Genomic DNA, 18,681 nt, shown 5'->3' with positions numbered 1-18,681 from the left:
GAGTATATCATGCTTGTTGATGCCAAAAAAAGAGAAAGGAAGCTAATCTAGAGAGATGTTTTATAGGTGTTTCACTCATGCACACAAAAAATTCGTATGTAGATTTAACTAACAGTTTATTCAGCAACAATTCCATTTTATCCTTCTCCTTTCCCTCCCTTTTCCTTTCTGATTCCTCCCCCTCACTCTCTACAGGGACAAACATCCAAAAAGCTAAATACAAAAGGTTATTGGATAGAGTAAGAAGTGACTCTATGTGGCAGATCCAGGAAAAGCATTGCAGATTTCAGTAGGGTTACCAGATTAATTTTTGAAGCAGGAGACAACATTTCAAGAACCAGACATGATCTGAAATCTAATGTTTGCTTTTTTGCTAATTTGGTGGCAATAGGCCAATAATTACACCATGAACATTTCAATGGGTAGGATTCTTTTTTTTTTTAAAAATAGAGAATATTATGATATTTCTCTACTATCCCACTCAAATGCACTCTTACTTCATTTTCCTTTTCCATTAGTAGCCACCCTGACAACAATGAAAGATGAAATGCCATTTGCTTCTGTGTTGAAGTCTTGGTTTCCTTTCTCATTCCACCCCACGCTCCCACTCTCTCCCCTCCCCCAAGATAAAATTCCGCTTACATATGATTCCCAAGGCTTCACTGGCAACTACATGTTATTCTTCAGAAGAGTGCTTGAATTGAATAATTTGAAAAGAATAAGAGCAGAAAGTGTAAAGATTCTGAGGCCTGGAATTATTCACACCTATGAGGAAAGAGGGGGAAACAAGAACCAGCAGTTTCACCTTTTGGTGCAATGAGGATGCTTTGTAAAGGATGAATGTGCCTGTTAAAAGCTAGGGAGAAAAGTCATTCCCACCAAGGATGCATTAGCACAGAGACCTGGGAAGTGGCTTAAAAAAAAATTGGTGGAAGAGCTCAAGATATGATGCATACTGCTTCCTTTGCAGACACATTTTTGCATCTGCTTATTTTAATGGCCAAATATCAATCAATCAATCAATCAATCATCTTTATTACAGTCAAAGACCAGCACAGTTTACAATACATTAATACAGTAAAATAGATACATGTATTGCTACTATAAACTATAAGATTGAGAATTGTATTACAGTTAGACTAACAGAATAAGGGTCTAAAAATACAAGATATTTAAAATATACTATGGAATACAAGCGAGGTAGCTAAAATATAAAGTATAACTAAAATATAACATTAATCATATACATAAAATAGTAAGGCAGCTAACTAAAATAGATAATAGTCGGTATTTTAAAATCTGCTACATAAAATTAATCAATTATAAAATACAACTCTCAATAAATAAAAGACAGCTACCATGTTAAAAAAAAAGAGAGAGATAGTATACAGTAAAAAGGAAAATAAAGTTACTAACTAAAATAGAACAGTCTAGTAAAATAAAATAAAATAGTTAAAATCAGCTTCATGGATTATGGGGTACAGTCAGGGTCTGACAGATCTTGCATGCTGCCATGCAGAACTTAGCAGCATTGTACATAAAAGTCTGCTTTTCACCTGAGAGCAGCATATTAGTGTAGACTTGGCTAGGATGACCAGGGCAGCTGAGTAGTAGAGGAAGTATGAGTTTATCTCAGCTATCTTTATAGAAATTGCAAGAGAGGAGTACATGTTCAGTGTTTTCCACCTTCCCCGAGGCACAGAGGCAAAGCCTTTCCGCAAATGGAATCTTCCTGTAGTTCCCCTCCAAAACAGCAGACGGAAGGGCATGCCATCGGGCAAAGGTGGATGCCCTTCTGTGGCTTGGTATTTCCAACTGTGTCAAATATGCAAGGGGGGAGACCGTGAACTTGGAGCTGTCTGAGGCCAGGAAACCAGGTACCCTACTTAGATCTGCCTGGCATTCTGTATCCAAGATCCTCTGTTTAATGGCCATTTTCGCCTTATTACAGCCCATAGCAAGGAGGAGAGACGGAGAGAAACCCAATACCCCCACCCTGTCACAGCCTGCCTGCTTCCAATTGGATTTGAAATTGTCCTGCATTGTTAACAGGGCTAGGCCCCTAGGGCAAAGGGCTAATTTGAGCCAGTGGTTAAGAACAGTATCCAAATTTTGGCCTCAACTTTTATCATGCTAGTTTCCAGATGCAGAGTGACATTGGAGATACAGCAGTGCACTTGTAAAGCCACTCTTAGGAATTTAGATGGGGCACGTTCCAGTATGATAAAATTAGAGGGTGGTCCTGGTTGGGCACCAGTATGATAAAATTAGAGGGTGGTCCTGGGTGGGCACCATAGATTAATTGTGCCAGCGGTTTGGCTGCATATCGTTTGAGCACTGCAATGACCACCTCTAGTCTGAAGGAACCTCGAGATAGCAGTGGAGCTCCTCTGTGTCACTAGGGCAACGTGTTCACAGTGGGCCTTACTTGAGCCAGAGAGCCACCCCCAGATATGTAAATCAGGTGACCTGTTCGATTCTGTGTCCATCAATACTCCAATTGCAGTTCTTAGGTCTTTTGGCAAAGGCCATGACCTTAGTTTTATGATAGTTTATTTCAAGTTGTTCATCTTTGCAATACTGTGCCAACACTGACAGAGCCCTTCTGAGGCTTACAGGGGTCCTCGACAGGATTGCAGCATCATGTGCACAGAGTAAGATGGAGATTGGTCTTTCAGCCAACTTGGGAGGGTGAAAGTTAGGGTTATTTAGGTGGGTCACCATGGCATTGATATAGAAACTGAACAGAAGCGGGGCCAGGATACAGCCCTGTTTGACTCCCTTCTGGGTTGATACGGAGTTCATAAGGTGTCCTTGAGGGCTGCATCTCACTCTGTGTGTTGTATCTGTGTGGAGGGCACGGATCAGTAAAAGCAGACATTGATCAATTGTAGTGGATTCAAACTTTTCCCATAGCTTGACACGGGAGATAGAATCAAATGCGGCCTTGCGGTCTATGAAGGCAGCGTACAGGGAGGAGAAGTTGTTGTAGGAATATTTTTCAATGAGATGTTGAAGCACCAGGCACTGATCAGTTGTGGATCTGCCCTCTCTAAAGCCCGCTTGTTCGTCTGCCAGCATTTCTTCTTGGTCTAGCCAGTCCTTGAATTTCCCATGTATATGTCTGGCATACAATTTGCTGATGATATTGAGCAGGCTAATGGGCCTATAGTTGGCAGGGTCATCCCTGTGTCCCTTTTTGAATATGGGGACGATGATCACCAAACCCCAGTCCCTGGGAATGCAGCCCTGAGAGTCAATATGTGTGAATAACGAGGCCAGAAATGGGGCCCACCACTCCAGATTACTCTGTAGTGGGCTGTAGTTTTTATTAGCAAAAAATGTAAAACTGTAGAAAATTGATGTTTTGACATGCAAGTTGACACGCATGTACCATGCCACATGGGAATAATACCCCAGGTCACATGTTTTCAGTTCCCTTATATACAACTTCATTATTTGACTTTTGCTGTGTCTTTCTTGGTCTTGAATTAAACTCCCTGCCCTTCTAATCCAAGAGAGGAGGGGAAGAGTAACCCCATAACCCGAAATCCCTTGAAACAGGGGTGTAACTATAATAGGGCAAGGGGAGACAGTTGTCTGGGGCCCCACTGCCTTGGGGAAGGGCCCAGAGGCAATTCATATGACTGATTCTCCCAGCTGCGGACCCACCGGGGCTTCCTTCAGCTGTATTCATCCTCTGAAATTGATGTGGGTGTTAAGACCTGGAGCTACCAGAACAGCGTGTCTTTCTCTAGTACCATTAAATGATTTGCATCGTCCACAATTTACAAAACCTTTTAAAAAATAATTTAAGATGATGTTCTATTGTGGCACATAGGTTTATATATAACTATAACTATAACCATGCTTTTTGTTACCACACTTCAGCCTCATTTAAGATTTCTTTACTTCATGAGCTGAGCTTCAGTGAGGGGAGGGGGGGCATTTTAAAATCTTATCTTTGGATCCACTCCAACCTTGCTACGCCCATGCCTTGAAACAATGTTTATGCTGGTCTATGACTATTATGATTGAATTGAATTGCATTGAAACAATGGACCGGGTCTCACAATCAGTGAGACCCGGTTTAGGGCGCTGAGCGGGCAGGGAGCCCTGGGTGGCCAGATCGGCCGCCCACATGATGCCCAGCTCCGAGACGGAGCCGGCGGGGGCTGGGGAGCTCGGGGGCCGCGTGGCCCCCAGAAGCCCCAGTATGCCCTGCGCGAGCGCGCAAGACATACTGGGGAGACCCCCGAGCCGGGAGGCTGCTTTTAAGCCTCTCGGCCGGGGGTCTACTTGCAAGTAGCCACGGCGCGGAGCCGTACCACGGCTACTCACGAGCAGATAGCCCGGGTTTGCGGAGCGCTCGCTCCACAAACCCAGGCTAAGGGGCGGGCTACAGGAGCGGGTTAGCCGCTCCAGAACCACTGGGCTTGGCTGCGAGCCCGGTGGTTCTTACGATCACAAAAATCGATTTTTGTGATCGTAAGAATAGCCCCACGGTCTATTTTTGTTTTATGCTTCTACCTCTCCTTGCCATTACAGACAGATCTCGTAATATTTGGTTTCTGAAAGAGCCATTTTACTCACTGTGCATTTTATTTTGTGTTTGCTTTGCTTTTATCTTTCCAGGGTGTGTGTGTGTGTGTGTGTGTGTGTGTGTGTGTGTGTGTGTGTGTGTGTGATGTGTGTGATGTGTATTGGGGCCTACCTTGCTTCCCTCTAATCAACAGACAGCATAATTATTCAGCACTGGATTGCTTCTGAATACGCATACATAGGACTGGGCAGTTAGATGATGTATATTTGCCTGCTATGTTCAAAAAGGTGAGGGCAATCTGTAAATGAGTCCAATATGAATTAAAAATTAAATTCAGAAGGGATCTGATCTGTATGGGAAAGACACAGTTCATGAATGTTACAGAATGGTCATGAACTAAATGCTCACTGTTCAATGCCTAACAGTAGTGGACGGTATGGGTGAATGCAGGGTGGGGTGGGGAGTAATAAAGGAGCCTCAGGTGAGTGGCCTCACTGTTCATTCCCAGTGGCCTCACTGTTCCTTGTGACTCCTGGCCATAGCATTAACCCTTTTCACACGGGCTGCTGCTGGGTTGCTGAAGGTGAATGAGGGGACTGGGAGAGAGGAATAAGAACAAGCCTAACCTGAGGCTTCTTTACTTCCCCTCCCAATCCACCCATACTGGCAGCCACTGGGGCCTGGCCTGCCTACCTTGAAATGCAACTGACTCTTTGTCTGTTTTTCTCATTCCACACATTAACTCCCCTCAGCTCAACCCAGCCCTCCACAGCCAAACTTTGCTCCCAAGGCACAGCAGTTGGCCACTGAGAATAGGCTGCACCATTCCCTCTTCATTATCCATCAATCTTGACTTCACCAGCAGTCTCTTTTGCCAAGCTCAAGCCAACTTTGCAAATCTCAGGAGGGGCTCTAGCCCCCTATCTATGACATCTCCTTCCAGAGTTATGATTCAGCAGAATTCAGAGAGGGGAAGAAATCTTTCCAATGTAAGGAAAGTCTCCCTGCTTCCTTCCTGTTCCTGCCTTAAAGTGTTCATATCAGTTTTGTTTTCTAGAAGGAAGAGAAACTCCCACTGTGTGTGCTAAGCAGAGTCTCGGGAGTTGCAGGCCTTGAGATATCCTTTAACATTTCTGGCTGTGGAAAGGAGTCCGTAAGTGTTTGTCCAGACAGCAGCTTCTCTCACAGCTGTAGCCTAAACAAAAAGTGGGGAAGGTTCTGGTTGCAGGCTGCAGCACAGTTCTTTGCATGGGCTGTCCTACCCAAGCTGATCTTACTAGATATATTGATCTAGTAGTGTGACCAGCACAAGCCCCATGTGGCTTGTGGGTGGCAGACCACAGAACTGGCACTCAGAATAACCATTCAGCTGGGTGTGCTCTAAGTTGCCAATGGGAGAACTGTGAGACTTCTTAAAAGTGTGGTTTTAGTTTTCATTCCTCATCCCCATTATATACCCTAATAGTAATCCTGCCTTAATTTTTCAACATCACATGTATTTTTATTGTGGGCGGGGTGGGGGGATCAGGTTTGTTCAGAAATGACTCAGTCCAGAAGCTCTTGTGTAATGTTATGTAGGTGAGAACAGTAGAACATTAGATTAGGTACATTTACGTCTTCAGGACTTGGTTAGATTTTTTTAAAAAATGTAATTATTAAAGATTCTCTTTGAAACTCATTACCACTTGCCCCAAGCATCTCTATTCTCCTTGCCCCAAGCATCTCAGTTCCCTGTAATTTGCCTGCATGACTCACTCTTCATAGCAGATTCTTCCCAAGATCATTCAGGACCAGTTTACGTATTGTAAAGGACGTATGGAAGCCACATGAACCAACTTCCATAAGGTGGTTGCTCCATTATTGTCATGGGGCGGCTTGCCATGTAGACTGTCTATTCTGTGGAGAGTCCACTCACTAGGCACTCCTGGTGGCAGCTGGTGGCAGTATGAAAATGTGCCATGCAAAGCTGGGAACTATCCATATTTCAATCCGTTCTTCAGGTTGCAATTGTTTACTGTTGATTTTTTTAATATACTGCTCTTAAGATTTTACTGTATACATTGCCTTAAGTACAAGTCATAGAAAGGCAGAAAAAAAATTACATAAATAGTTACAAGGAGCAATTACCCTGCAGAAGGGGCTCCTGTATAGTATTTGCAATAGGTAGAGCAACCTTCAGCACACACACCCTTGGCCAGCAACGTCATCCTGTGAGTTACTTATTTGTACTGCTTATTCAACATGGGGCAGTGCTGGATTATGTACATTTAACTCACAGAAATGACAGAAACCTGCGTTGGCATCAGTGTTCCTTCTAACAGGGATTTCCAGATGTTGGTGACTACAACTCCCATAATCTCCAAGCAAAAGCCGTTGCAGATGGGGATTCTGGGAGTTGAAGTCAACAACATCTGGGAATCCCTGTTAGAGGGAATATTGGTTGGAAGTGTTCAAATTGTACCACTCTGAGCAGGCGCGTAACAATGATAGGGCAAGGGGAGACAGTTGTCTGGGGGCCCCACTGCCTGGAGGGGCACCCCAGAGGCACCTCATGTGACTCCCCATTGCCCCCTGCCCAGCCCCATAGCCTCTCAGCCACTTGCCCTCTTTGCCGTCTCTCCTGCTTGTTCTGCTGGCCCGCAATCCAAGCAGCAGGCAAGCTGCAAAGAGCTCCTTTTCTCCCGCCTCTCAGCTGATCGGCGGGTGGGCGGGGCTTCCACGGAGGCCTCCGTGTAGGCCGCAGTGAAGCCTGAACTCGAGTAGGGCCCAAGCAAGCCAGGAAGGAGGGGGCAGCCAGAGTGTTCTCTGCAGCAGAAGACCCCTTGCTGCCCTGCTTAACCCAGACCAGCATTTGCCAGGTAGAGTGTGAACTCCTTTTTGTGGTTACCTTTCCCGCCCCCACCCCCATATATAGGGATCTGCTTGCCATAGGGCTTGGATAAGGGGGAGGGAGGGACCGAGAAGTCTCTGAATATTTATTTTGAAACAGCTTGGAAAATTTGCTGACTTAAAAAAAACTATCTAAAAAGTCCTATAAGTGGCTTGTTTCATGGCAGAAAATTGCAAAAACTTCTGGAACAGTATTTTATTAATTTTATTTATTCATTCATTCATTTATAAATGCACTTATGTTCAAGTTGTTTTGCAACCCAGAAGGTCTGAGTGAGAACTGTGAAGCATGTGTGGTGCTTTTATTTTATTTTTCTTGTGTGTGAACTGCTCCCCAATAACTTGCAGGGACTTCAGGGTAAATCTGGCCAACATGTGAATGCAGCACCTCCATTCCAGAGGAGATGTGTCTTAAAGGGCTTTAAAAGCCTCCTGTGAAAAACCTCGTGCAATCAAACTTGACTTAATTTGTTCAGAATTCTGAGAAAACAAACATAGGTTCACCCTGCGTGGTTGAAAGTCTCCTTTGCTAATCTGCAGCGAGGGGCCCATTTTAATAATTCATCTTTCTAGTGTGTTCTAGGCATTAAAAGTAATACAAATGTATAGTACTCAATGTATAGCACTATATATTGTGACGTGTGTGTGTGTGTATTCAGTGAAATGTATTTGCAGGCAGCATACTTATTTTGGAATATCAGACTTAAATCCTTGGGGGCCTGGGGTGTGTGGAGGCCCTGGACTTGGGGGGGGGGGCATTTTAAAATCTTGTCTCTGGGCCCACTCCAACCTTGCTACGCCCCTGACTCTGAGGAAGTACAAATTTCCCCACTGTAGGGTAGCACAATACAAAACATGTGTACACCAAGTTCCTGGTTATCACATTTGAGTACATTTGGTTGTCTTTATGCTTTCCCATTCCTATTCCCCTGCTACCTTTGTCCTGAAGCTCACAGCTACAAGAATCTATTTTCTACCCAGCGTACATTTCCCCCTCTTTGATTTGGATAGTATTCTGTGCATTTTTATGTGCAATTGTACAAATTCCACCCTAGAGCTTAACTCATCCCTGAAATTAAGGCTGACCATACAGTACACATGAACCTATGATGTTCCCTTATACTGAGTCAGACCATTGGTCTACCTAGATCAGTGTTGTCTACTCTGACAGGCAAAAAGCTCTTCATGGTTTCATTGGGGGAGGGGGGGCTTTCCCTTCCTTACCTTGCAATGCCAGGGATTGAACCTAGGATCTTCTCTATGCATTCCATATCCTCTGACCCATGTCTGACCCCCCCCCCCATGTTCATCATGGAAGACAACCAAACAGAAACAAAACAACCGGTAGCTCAAATATAGCCAGTAATTCAATCAAAGCAGTGATGAATATTAGGATAAACTTCTTAATGATAACTGCAGTTCAATAATGAGACCAATTACCAGGGTGGGGGCTCCTATACTGAATGTTTCCAAGCAAAAGCTGGAAAGCCATCTGCTCTAGTTCTGGATTTCCTGCATCAAGCAAGAGGTTGAACTAGATGGCCAAGAGGACTTCAGCTATCTGTGGCAGAGCTGGCATTGATACCCATGCATGTTTATCCATTAGATCAGGGTCCATCAGCTTCTGTGTTCCCAGGGGCCACGTGCTTCCTAAAAGAGTCCCTTAAAAGGCAGACTGGCAATGATCCTATGACTTTCCAGAATGCACATGAGATAACACTGCAATGCAATTTGTATGACAGGCACACAGAGATGCATTGCTTGCTTGCTTGACCAGTGAATTGTAAACAAACATTTCCTAGATTAAAATTTGGTAGGCACGGACATATTAAGTTGCTTTGGGAGCAGACTCTGTTCTGTTAGGCCACCAAATGACCACATCTACATTAGACCAAGATTGGCCCATTGCAATCTGTGGTCAGAATCTCAGCTGTATCACTGTACTTGTGGGTTCTGTTTGCCATTACCATGTATCAACACTGCCATCCTTGCAGCAGGAGTGAGGTCAATATGAACAAGAAGGAAAAAACATCAAGTCCATCTTCTAATCAGCTTCAGACAAGGCAGAAGAGCCTTTGCCTCTTCCTCACCATCACATTATCCTCCCGGGTACTATGAGCCTTGCACATACAAGCAGCATTCCCTTCTGCCCCAAGTCTGCCAAGTATGTGCAGTTGGGGCCACGCCCCTTTACACTGTAAGAGGCATCACACTAGTGAAGGGTCCAAACACTGAACAGTCTGGCCACAAGGATTCTGCCCATCCACCTTGGGAGTTTGTTATGGGATCTGGATCCCAGATCTGGCTATACCCCCCATCCATTAATTTGGTTTACACTCCTACTGCAGTGTTTGGCATTAGGGATATGCAAACAGGTTCGACGTTGAAAGTGTTTGACCTTGAACCGGTTTGGTTCAACCATTTGGAGTTGAACCAACCCCGGACCGAACACTCCCCAGTCCCCAACTGTTCGGGAGGGTTTGCAGACATTTTAAAAAAAAATTAGCTTACCCCCTCTGGGGGAGTTGTTGGAGGCAGTGTGTGTGTGGGTGTCCGTGGAGGTTCCCCCTCCCCCCACTGGCCTCCCTTGATGCCATACCAGCTGGCCGGCTCTTCGAGCCACACAGAGGCCAATTGCACAGGTGCGGCGGCCTCCAAAATGGCCGCTGTTCCAGAAGGGGAAGGCCTGAATGGGCCGAAGAGCGGGCCGGATGACTGGTATGGGCATCATACCCATATGCCAGCATATGCCAGTGTGGTGGTTAGAGTGCTGAACTAGGACTGGGGAGACCCGAGTTCAAATCCCCATTCAGCCATGAAACTAGCTGGGTGACTCTGGGCCAGTCACTTCGCTCTCAGCCTAACCTACTTCACAGGGTTGTTGTGAAAGAGAAACTCAAGTATGTAGTACACCGCTCTTGGCTCCTTGGAGGAAGAGCGGGATATAAATGTAAAAATAATAAATAATAAAAAATAATAAATGAATCATCATCATCATCAAGGGAGGCCGGTGGGGGGAGGGGAAACCTCTGCGGACACCCTCCGCTGCCTCCAACAACTTCCCCAGTGGGGGTAAGTAATAAAAAAATGCTCATGAACCCCGCCGCCCCAGACCAGACCAAACCAGGGAGGTTTAAGGGGGTGCCGGACAGAACTGGCCCGCTCCAAACCGGACCAGCCAGTTCCATGCACACCCCTGTTTGGCATGGTTAGCATGTGTATATGAGGAAATAGTTCAGGAATAAGCAATATTTTAACACAGTAGACTTTGGAATAACCTAAGAAGCCCTAAAGAGGGGGAAGCATGGCAAATGTGTTTTACTCCCAGGAGAGTCCAATACAGACTCTCTGACCCATTAAAATCAGGTTGACTGCATGGTTCATTCCCAACAGCCTGAGACTTCCCTCAGATGCAGAATCCATTGGCTCAGATCCTTCCAGAGTAAGTTTGCAACATTTCTCACATTTCTGCATACAAGTATCTATTCTGGGCCAGTTTCCTCTTGGATCCATTCTATTGTCCCAGGGAGACTGGCTCTTTTGTCAATCTCCAACTCCTGCATAGGTTTTCTAGCACCTTCTGGAAGCTCCTTTTGTCCATACCTGGCCCTCATTGTTTTCCTACTGGATTGCCCATTAACCATGATAGTTAAACCAATCACCCCTTCTTAGAAGATAACTGCCCATCACCAGTATTTTGTGTTTTTGTCATCAAGATAAGCCTGTTTTTCTGTCTGGCAACTTGTAATCCCAGTCTTTCTTTTCTCTGACCCAAGAAATATATTGAGGGATTTGACTCACGTGAGTACTGAGCATGTGACTTAGACCGTATTAAAAAGGGACTTCCAAGCCCCATGCTCCCTCTGATCCTGGTGGCACACCCCAGTTTTGCTCTACTGAACAAAATTGGCAGTACATCTCATCTGGATAGGGAACTATGACTTTTTAAAATCCCGCACCCCACCCCCATCCCAAGCATATTTGAAAATGTATGAATGAATGCATGTGTGCGCGTGAGGACCAGACAGCCTAGCAGCTTTTAGACTAGAATAATGGAAAAGGCCCTTGTCTCTTGGGGAAAACAGCCAATACTTCCCCAGGACAAGAGAAGAGCCTTCATGGGAATTCTCAATCCAAAGGGCTGCCCCAGGAGGCAGTTTAGAAACTTTTGGGCTTTCTCTGCCCAGCCATAGGTAGATTCCAGTCAGATCTCCCTGGGAAGGATTCCAGTCCTGTGACTTTCCCAGTTTTAAGCAACTCCAATCACCAGAACCCCACCAAAATGGATCCCAGTAGTTTTTTAAAAAAACCAAACTCCACCCCATTCTGCTCCAGCTGCCCATTTTCTTGCTAGTGGCCTGCAGGCAACCCAGGGACAACCACCTCCACAGATTTTGCTTCCCAGAATGCAATGCTTCCCCTCTATTTGCATGGTCTCACCTCAGAATAGCTCACTAGCTCTCAGTTATTAATAATGAAGCCTTTTCTTCCCAATTCTTCCTAGTTTGTCTAATTCTATTGCTTTGACTCTGCTTCATCTACATAGCCTTGACCTATCCCCTAACTAGGACCCCCCACTCCCTCCCTCCCTCCCTCCCTCTCTCTCTCTCTCTCTCTCTCTCTCTCACACACACACACACACACACACACACACAGCTTTCCCTTGGTTGCTTTATTTTTCCTTTTACCTCCGGTTGCTTCCTTTCCCCTCAGTTGTCTGTTCTCTGACACTAATTGCCCTTTGGCCTCGATTGTTGCTCCCAACCCCCCCGCCCCCCGCTTTTTCCCCTTTCTTCCTCCATCTCTAAAAGGAATTAACCTTGATTAGGAATTAGCTTTGGTGTCAGTGAGAGCTGTCAGTATAAAACCAGAATGCAATGCATTCCTAATATTCCTTAAAATACCCAGACTCCTCTTTCCTTACTCTCCACTCCTCCTTTCCCAATTAAGAATGAAAAGGACTGTGTGCATCATACATACCACTACAAGCTGCACCACAGCAGACCCCCCACAGATGGGAATTTTTGATCCAACAGCATTGGGCGAATTAGTACTGGAAGATTAATTCCTTCCTGTCATCTCCCCAGGGGTGTTAAATGATCTCTGGTGCAATTTTTCTTGCCTACAACGCTGTAATCTAGAAATACATTGCTAAGGGCTTCAACTTATATGGGGTCTAATGAGACCAAACGATTGTCCAGCTTCTGAGAATGGATTATCAGCCCAAGGTGTGTTTTCTTAATGAAATGGTGATTTCTTGCAAAACGATCCCTCTCTGTAATATGGAAAGCACAGCCCAGCAAGCTCTTAGGACAGATCTTAAACAATGAAGGAAGAAAATAGACAGGGGAATTAGATTGTTTTCACACAAATGACACTAAAAAGCACATTTGTGCATCTCTCAGAACTGGCCCAAGAAGTTTGGATATCTGTGGCAGAAAATCCAAATGACTCCTCCAAGTGAAAAGAGAACAGTTTAAATAACTGCTGCTCTTGAGTGGTGTTGCCACAGGAGGAAGCTGCCTTATGAGCCTGGTGGGGAAGATAAAGGGGCAATTGGAGCTCCTGAGTGATGACTGAGCGAACATTAAGCTTAGGTGGAGGCTGTCCTTGGATCATTCTTAGTCCTACCCAGGGTTAAGGAGGTGCACAGAACCAGTTCGGTGTTCCTTTTCTGGAAAACCAAACCAGTTCAAAATGCCAGCGTTTTAGCTGGTTCAGAGGCCAGGGGGTTACTTTAAGGGGCAGGAAGAGTGCCTCTTACCTACCCATCCCTGTCATGCTGCTTTCCCCCTGTCGGCACTCTCCCCAAAAGTGTGGGTGAGGGACTACAGTATGCTTCCTTGCAGCCCCGTTCAGGATTGCCATGCAAATGGTGGACATGTGTGCAGACACATTTGCATGGCGGACCCAACTGGTGGACACATTTGCATGGCGACACTGAATGGGGCTGCAAGGAAGAATGCTGCAGTCCTGCACCCATGCATTTTGGGAGAGCGAAGGCAGGGGAAAGCGGCGGGGCAGAGATAGGCAGGTAAGAGGCACCCTCCCTGTCCTTTAAAGTAATCCCCCTGCCCTCCCAGGAGTGCACGGAACCGCTTCAGTGCAGAACCCTACCCAAGGTTCATGTCAGTGGTATTCTCCTTTTCATGGACACTCTAGCATTCAAATGATCACACCCCTACAGAGTGTGCAATGCCAGGATTTGGATATCCGAAGATGGGAACAAAGCACGTATAAGTTTGGATACGGCAGGGGGTCAAAGCAACTACTCAGGCCAGGAGCTCCTGAAAAGTATATCGAAGTATACAGAGACATGGAATGCTGAGCCATCCTGTTCAGACTTTCCATCAGAATAAAACTATAAACCATAAAGAGTTGCATCAGAACTGGCCAAGGTTATATCCAGGTAAGGAATTGTCTTGAGGAAAGCAGCACTGAGAGGGTGGAGGGAAGAAAACCAGCTGGCAGAGAACCGTGACAGAGCGCAATTTGCAACCATGTTGTTCCGGGCTGAGGACTGGGACATCAATGCATTTAATGGTTTAAGAGCAAGTGGACTCCATCCCCTCCTCTGGTGATACTATATTATTTGGTACATTCAGCATCACTCTCAGCCAGTCAAGATGGCTTCTTTCAGTCACTACCAGGATTCAGGCTGAAAGTATTAAGTATTGTATCAGCAAAGCAAGGAGCCATACTCATAGGGATGTGCATGGCACCGGCTGGCCCAGTTTGGTTTGAGTCCGAACTGGACTCGAACCCAACCAGGCCAGTTCGGTCTGGCACCCCCTCGGTCCAGCACCCCTTGGTCCGGGGGGTGTTCATGGACCTTTTTTTGTTTAAATCTTTTTTTACCTTATCCCCCTCAGGGGAGTTCCTGGGGGCAGCAGGGGGGTCCATGGAGGTTCCCCTTCCCCCGCCAGCTTTCTATATGCCCCCCCTCCGGCCGCTCTTCGGCCAGTTTTCAGCCTTCCCTGCTCAGCGCAGTGGCCATGTTGGAGAGCAGCCGGAACCATCCAAAATGGTCACCGCACCGAGCAGGGAAGGCCGAAAACCAGCTGAAGAGCAACCACAACGTCAAGTTGAGGATGATTCCGGCCCACTAGGGCATTTGAGTTCTGCAGTCCTGATCTTACATATAGGTGAATTTCTCCCCATTCTTTCAGTGCCCCGCCCCCTGCATTTTTCTTATCTCAACACTGCCTTCTCTGGTCTTTTAGATAACTTGCAAGTCAATTGTCTTGTGTCCTTGAGCCATCTGGATTGCTTTATTGGAACATTTCTCAAGGCACCTCTGATACAATTTACCATATATGGTTACTAAGACTTTCCTTCTGCATCTTCTTGCACCTTTAACAGCTGCAAAACAGCCATGACACTCAAACAGGTGAAATTGTCCTCCTCTTCTTGCTAGGAAAAGGGCCTCCAGTTGAATTTCAATCATGCAGCTGTTAAAGGCAAATCTTTCCTCTTGCACAGGATGTATTTCTACAAGGTAGATCAGGGAAGTTTTCATTATTATCCTCTATGAAGAAAAGAACTGTTTAGCAGCCCCTAGTGACTAAATCTGAATTAAAAAAATAAATAGATTAGAAGTTTAATTAAGGCTGCAATCTTAAACATACTTACTTGAATGTGAATCATAAAGAAATCAGTGCAACTTATTTCTGCGTAAATATGTCTCATATTGGAGCACTAGTGTAAAATACAGAGATGTTTCTATCTGGAACCTTGTAACATGTGGGACAGCACTTGTCCCGTCAGAATCTATGTCACCCTTTTGTGCCTGTACAGTTTTTTTCTGCTGTCACCACTGTATATTATACCTCAGTAATCCTTTACAAAAATAAACAAGATTGGAGAGTGTTTCTCCTGTATTTTATCAAGAGGGGGAAGATTCCATTTTGATATGTGTCCATTGCCTCTTCTTCCCCAGTGGGATGAAAGCTGGAAACATTGGAGAAGAGCTCGATTGGGACAAGGGATGAAGCCCCAGGACTAGAAAAGGAGAGCAGAGGGAGAAAGATCCATAGGGAAGGATTAAAAGGACTGAAATGTGCAACTCCTAAATACTAGATTCCTTTAAAAATGATTCCTTACATATCCTTTGGTCACTTCTGGTGAAGAAGAATATTTTTTTTTGACAGCTGGAAGTTTGGGGCACAATTTTTCACTGAAGACAATAGGTAAGGAATTGAGGTTCAGAGGAACATAGGAAGCTGCCATATACTGAGTCAGACCATAGGTCCATTTAGCTCAGTATTGTCTGCCTATATTGGCAGTGGTTTCTCTGAGGTTGCAGGCAGGAATCTCTCTCAGCCCTATTTTGGAGATGCCAAGGAGGAAACTTGAAACCTTCTGCTCTTCCAAGAGTGACTCCATCCCATAAGGAGAATATTTGACAGTGCTCACACATCAAGTCTCCCATTCATATGCAACCAAGGTGGACCCTGCTTAGTTAAGGGGACACGTCATGCTTGCTACCACAAGACCAGATCTCATCTGGTGATACTTGAGGGGTCCTGGGATTGTTGTCAAAGCAAGATAAACCAAGGGTAAAAACCTAGCTGATATGTCACTGGTAAGTGTGGCATCCAATGGAACAACATTGACTCTGTGACCAACGTTTTTGCCAAGTCATGGCTTATGATCCCGAAGTGTTATAGGGATCACTAATTTCTTTGTAAATTTTTTCCAAGTGTGTGTATGCATGCATGCTCATGTGCATGGGGACTGACCACATCAGTACAATAACACTACATCGGAATAATACTGAGAAAAGACACAGAGGAAAAAGACAAATACTCATTTGGGTGCATAAAGGGAAATGCATCAAAAGAAGTGGCATACTTTTCAGATCAATCTATGGTTGTACATTTCACAAACTGATGACAAGGTTGCCACCTTATGAACACACTTGCTATGGCATGTCACACTGAATGCAACTGGATTTTCTGCGGAGTAAACATGCATAGGATTGGGTTGCAGAAGTGAGTAATTTCTTTACCCATTTTTGACAGTCAAGTTCCAAGATTTCTGCTGTTCGATTAACCTCACAAACCAATAGTGGCACCCAGTGGTTGGGAGGGTTAATAAAAACAAATCACCATTGACTTTAGGCATTTATACCTCTTCTAAAATTGTACTAAAAATACATCACTCATTAAATTACTCATATTCCACTCCATAATTTCAATTAGGGATGTGCCCAAACTGTGGTTCAAAGTGCAGTTCAGGCACTTTTAGGGAAAACAAGAAGGGTGACTTTAAGAAAAAGGAGAGCAGGTACTCACCTGCTCTCCGCCGCCCCTTCCAGCTTCTTGCTGGGGCAGCACTGGTGCCCAAATGCCCTGCGCACTGCCAGCATGCACATGGTGTCTGTGCATGTGTGGGCACCATTTGCATGCTGATGGCACGTGGGGCTTTGGGGGACCAGCAGGAAGCTGGAAGTGGCTCCTTTTTCTTAAAGTCCCCCTTTTTGATTCCCCTAAAAGTGTCTGAACCACACTTTGAACCACAGTTCGGGCACATCCCTAATCACAATCCAATCTTAGTCATTCTTGAGGGTTAATCTATGCAGCAAAAGCAGATAATTATGCTCTGCATTTGCTGACGTTAAGATTATACTGTACAATAAAATACTGGCCCTCAAAGCATCAGTGTGCACCTTAGATATTTGTAATTGCTACCATATAGTGTGCCATTTAGCACAGTAAACCTGCAGACTGTCATGCCCCTTGGCTTTCAGTCTTGCTGGACAGGTTTTGGGATTCCACCTCTCAGAAATAGTCATTGTGCCTAGTTATATATGTGGAAGAGGATCATACTCTGGTAACTTGGCTTTGCACAACATTTGCAATGACCAGTGAAACCTTTGTAACACATTTTGAACCTGTGTTCATAGCATATGAGCCTGAATGTGATCTCCCCCCACCCCCAGCAATTTGATGACACCCATAATTGAAACCATGAGGCTACTACTTGCCATAAATTACATTTCTGTGCTTTTATGCTTGAGAAAGCTTTTGTTATTCTTCAAATGAAAGATATGCTCAATATTTCTTTGTCTGTAATGATCCTTTGCATGTGGAACTCCTACTTCACTGTCTCATCAAAGACTGCACTGCACCAGGATAGAGTATGGATTGCCTCCACAGCCACAGAGGAAAGAAGCCAATAAAACTTAGGAGCAACACGTTAGCACTATTCAGACATGCCACCCTGAATTCCGGATATTTGTACACACCTGTGTTTTCTTTTGTAAATAAATGCACCAGCAATTTGTCCCTTTAATTCATGGTACAAATAGGAAGCATACTCCTGTACCTGTGTTCAACATAATTCGGAAATAACTGTACCTGCGTACAGATTTGTACATGTGCGCATTGTACACAGAAGGCACAAGTGTTGAACATAATGTGTGAATAGGGCAGGAGCATTTTGGCGGGGGGTTGGGGTCCATCAGGCACGGGCCACAAACGTGTGGCTCAGTGCCCCAAATGTTATTAGTGCCCCTCCACCCCCTCCTTGATGGTGGCTGTTTGCCTTATACAGGTGAAACTCAGAAAATTAGAATATTGTGCAAAAGTCCATTAATTTCAGTAATGCAAATTAAAAGGTGAAACTGATATATGAGACAGACGCATTACACGCAAAGCGAGATAAGTCAAGCCTTAATTTGTTATAATTGTGATGATCATGGCGTACAGCTCATGAAAACCCCAAATCCACAATCTCAGAAAATTAGAATATTACATGGAACCAAGAAGACAAGGATTGAAGAATAGAACAATATCGGACCTCTGAAAAGTATACAGTGTACTGTGCTTGATTGGCCAGCAAACTCGCCTGACCTGACCCCATAGAGAATCTATGGGGCATTGCCAAGAGAAGGATGAGAGACATGAGACCAAACAATGCAGAATTGCTGAAGGCCACTAATGAAGCATCCTGGTCTTCCATAATACCTCATCAGTGCCACAGGCTGATAGCATCCATGCCACGCCGCATTGAGGCAGTAATTGCTGCAAAAGGGGCCCAAACCAAGTACTGAATACATATGCATGCTTATACTTTTCAGAGGTCCGATATTGTTCTATTCTTCAATCCTTGTCTTCTTGGTTCCATGTAATATTCTAATTTTCTGAGATTGTGGATTTGGGGTTTTCATGAGCTGTACGCCATGATCATCACAATTATAACAAATTAAGGCTTGACTTATCTCGCTGTGCATGTAATGCGTCTGT

General features: G+C 44.9%; 1 long non-coding RNA gene across 1 annotated transcript; it reads left to right on the top strand.

The window, feature by feature from the left end:
- Nucleotides 1-7,313: 7,313 nt before the first annotated feature.
- On the top strand, nt 7,314-17,726 carry LOC128349331 (uncharacterized). Its single transcript, XR_008318744.1, has 3 exons — nt 7,314-7,401; nt 15,372-15,621; nt 17,553-17,726. It is a non-coding gene; the product is annotated as an uncharacterized LOC128349331 (long non-coding RNA).
- Nucleotides 17,727-18,681: the final 955 nt, after the last annotated feature.

The sequence above is a fragment of the Hemicordylus capensis genome, chromosome 3 (assembly GCF_027244095.1).
Source record: "Hemicordylus capensis ecotype Gifberg chromosome 3, rHemCap1.1.pri, whole genome shotgun sequence".
Classification (NCBI taxonomy): domain Eukaryota; kingdom Metazoa; phylum Chordata; class Lepidosauria; order Squamata; family Cordylidae; genus Hemicordylus; species Hemicordylus capensis.
This window is presented reverse-complemented; position numbering and strand designations above follow the sequence as displayed.